At 45.2% G+C, this 3,700-nt stretch overlaps 1 pseudogene; it reads right to left on the reverse strand.

Annotated features, from left to right (window-relative positions):
* Positions 1-2,596: 2,596 nt before the first annotated feature.
* Positions 2,597-2,939, reverse strand: LOC113875447 (annotated as a pseudogene).
* Positions 2,940-3,700: the final 761 nt, after the last annotated feature.

Genomic DNA, 3,700 nt, shown 5'->3' on the forward strand with positions numbered 1-3,700 from the left:
GCCACATAGCACTTTGTACTATCTGAGATCATCTTCTTTTCTTAAAATATTTATTTATTTGGCTGCACTGAGTCTTAGTTGTGTCATGTGGGATCTAGTTCCCTGACCAGGGATTGAACCCGGGGCCCCAGGCTTGGGAGCGCAGAATCTTAGCCACGGGACCACCAGGGAACTCCTGAGATCATCTTCTTGAATCCTTGCTTTTACCTGTCCCTTTGTTTATCTCGGTTAGTGCTGGATGCCCGTGCCCAGCAGTCTTCTGTGACTGGTGACTTGTAGGTGCTCAAGGTCGAATGAATGAAGAGGGATGAGTCATGTGATACAATATGACTGTAGTCTCCCCACTTCCCCACTGCCTCCTCATCATGCATTGGTGGGCAGTTCTTTAAAAAAGGACATGAGCAGAGAGCACCCTTGAAAGGCATTGACTATAGCCCCAGATGCCACGTCTGTGTTGAGAGTTCCAGGTCAGGCCCTTAGTTGAGCCTATGAAGTCAGGCTTGCTTGAGCTGTGCCCTGTGTGAACAGGATGAGGAGTGAGGCAGACCCTGCTTCAACCTACTTAACGATGAATATCGGAGATTCCTTTGTAATGAATACAACCGCTGACCTACAATTAGTCTGGAAGCCTGTCCTCTAATTTAGTTCACAAAGCGGTCCCAGCAGGACCTCAACTTAGAATTTGTCAGCAGTTAAATTCATAGAATGGCAGAGCCCAAAGAGCCCCTGTAAATACTTAAGAGAAATAAAGCTGCATCCACTTAAAAAATATTCTATAATTCTGCCTTCTCCCTGGCCTGTTCCCCAGTTAACCCAAATGTGTTTATTTATGATGTCTAGGCCCTGCTTCCCAAAAGGATTAGATGTGGCTTCCATTAAATAGAATTTCAGATAGAATGAATGGATTTAAAGAGAGGAGAGAGCTCAAGACAACACCAAGAGGGTCCCCTGAAAAGCCAGAGGGGCAGTGAAGGGGAGACCTCAGGTTGAGGGAGCGAAGGGAAGCCAGGAAGAGGGATGGTCATGGGAGGGGTGAGAGGGGCAGACCTTTGGGATCTGAGGATGGGAACTGTCTTAAGCCCCACCCTGACCATGGGAGGAGGGTGTACCTACAATCTCTACTCCCCAGCTTAATGTTTGATGTGTCCTGTCTGTTGACCTCTTGAGCTTCCTTCTCCTAAGTCATGTTCCCAATTTGCCAGTGCGTACAGCCCATCCTAACCCTTTGGGCCTATTACCTAGGTGCCAGAAAAAAGGAAAGGGAGTCAACAGGGGGGAAAATGGGGGTCCATCAACACAAACAAAGCTAATACTTACATAGACTTATGTAGACTCCTACCCCATGCTAAGTACTGTTCTAAGCACTTTGTATGAATTAACTCAGTTTTTATATAGTGATCCTATTATTATCCCCACTGGTAGCTCAGATGGTAAAGAATCTGCAAATCTGCCTGCAACATAGGAGACCTGGGTTCAATCCCTAGGTGAGAAAGATCCTGTGGAGAAGGGAATGGCTACCCACTCCAGTATTCTTGCTTGGAGAATTCCATGGACAGAGGAGCCTGGTGGGCTACAATCCATGGAGTCACAAGGAGCCGGACATGACGGAGCAACTTTTACTTTCACTTATTGTGAAGGAAGGACTTTGCAGATGGTCCATCTTTCTGAGACTGTGCTATAATTATAATCACAACAATAATTATCCCTTTTCCTCTCTGTACTCAGACCCATAACATAATAAAACATTTCTCAACTTCAGTGTCTTTTTCTTGTTCCTTCCACTGACCTTCCAATTCCCCATCTCCCACATTTCAGGTTTTCTGAGATTCCTGGAGCTCAGCACAGACTGGACATCTGACCTTGGGCAAGCTATTCAGTAATCTGTGCCTCAGTTGCTTAATTTGTAAAATGGGGATGATAATAATAGTCAAGTCTTCTGGTTCCTTTGTGACTTAAAATGATTAAAATGTGTAGAACAATCAACACAGTGGCTGGCAATTAGCAAGAGCTCAATAACTATAAGCTACTATTGTACTAATTGTATCAGTTCATTGGGACGACATTAATGCTGTAGGACAATCACATCACTTTAGTGGTGTACCACAAGAATTGCTTTCTCATTAGTCAGGAGCTCAGCTGGAGGCTGGCTCATTGAAGCTGGTGACACTCAAGTGTCTACAGGTTGGATGGGGGTCTGGTCTAGGCTGGACTTGGCTGGGACACCTTATAGCTGGACAGCTCTGCTTCATGGGTCTCTGGGACCGGTGGACTAGGCCAGGCATGAACTTCTTGTGGTGATGACAGGAGTGCAAGGAAGTAAGTAGAAATATGCAAAGCCTCTGGAGGCCAAGGACAAGAATAAATACACAGTCACTTCTATTCGCCAAACATATCGCATCGGGGGAGAGAAATATACTCTGCCTTTTTGGAAAGACCTCTAAAGTCACAGGAAAAAAGGCATGGGGACAATCAGGGTGGAGAATTATGGCTTTTCATGCAATCAGTCTATTCTGTTAAGTATCATCATTCCTATATATATATATATATATATATTTTTTTTTTTTAAAGCTCTGGTCACAGAAACATTGTACAAGATTTACTTTTCACCAGTCTGTTCGGGCATGCTTCTAATGATATCAGAATCACCTGGATCAATGATAGCCAGTGTGCATACTCTGTAGTATTATCCACATTATGTGCCCAATTCAGTAATATTGCCACTATAGTCACGGACCAGTTTTGGCCAACATGGCATAACACACTGCTTCAGATTTCCTCAAGACTGGGCAGTTGACAACGATGACCAGTTTCACTTTGCCTTGTCTGATCATTTTAAGTGTCTGCTTGTACCCCAGCATGTACTTTCCACTTTCCATAACCAGTTTGAGCCTAGAGTTGACTGACTTCAGTGGCTTTTTCATCTTCTTTGTGGCCACCATCTTCCTGTCTTAGGTTCAGGCTGCTGCTGCTGCTAAGTCACTTCAGTCGTGTCCGACTCTGTGCGACCCCATGGACGGCAGCCTACCAGGCTTCTCCGTCCATGGGATTCTCCAGGCAAGAACACTGGAGTGGGTTGCCATTTCCTTCTCCAATGCATGAAAGTGGAAAGTGAAAGTGAAGTTGCTCAGTTGTGTCTGACTCTTAGCAACCCCATGGACTGCAGCCTACCAGGCTCCTCCATCCATGGGATTTTCCGGGTAAGAGTACTGGAGTGGGGTGCCATTGCCTTCTCCTCTTAGGTGCAGGACTACCCCCCCAAACCAAGAGCCACCAAGATGGCTGAGGTATTCCTGTTTATATTTAAATGCTGAATTTGAATCAAAATCTTCCATTCCCGGGCTGGAGAATCTCTGCTGTGCAAACTTTTCCAGGTGACTCTGATGCCACGGGACTGACTTTGAGGACCCTACTCAACTTTCATAGTCAACTGATCAGAAGGCTCATCTGGGGCTCTGCTGAAAACAGATTCCTTGGCTACTTCCCTGGAGATGTCAGTTAGGCTTCTGAAACCCAAATTTTAATAAATGCTCTCCAGGAGCATCCTAATGATGGGGAAAATTGGGAAACACTCTTCTAAGGCAGCAAATTTCTTTAAGAGATGAAAACTGAGATCCAGAAGAAGGAAGAGACCCAAGAAAAATCACCCCAAAAGAAAGTACTAATTGGGGCTAGAATTCAAGTGACCTAACTCTCTCCTGGC

Source organism: Bos indicus x Bos taurus, chromosome 18, assembly GCF_003369695.1.
Source record: "Bos indicus x Bos taurus breed Angus x Brahman F1 hybrid chromosome 18, Bos_hybrid_MaternalHap_v2.0, whole genome shotgun sequence".
Lineage (NCBI taxonomy): Eukaryota > Metazoa > Chordata > Mammalia > Artiodactyla > Bovidae > Bos > Bos indicus x Bos taurus.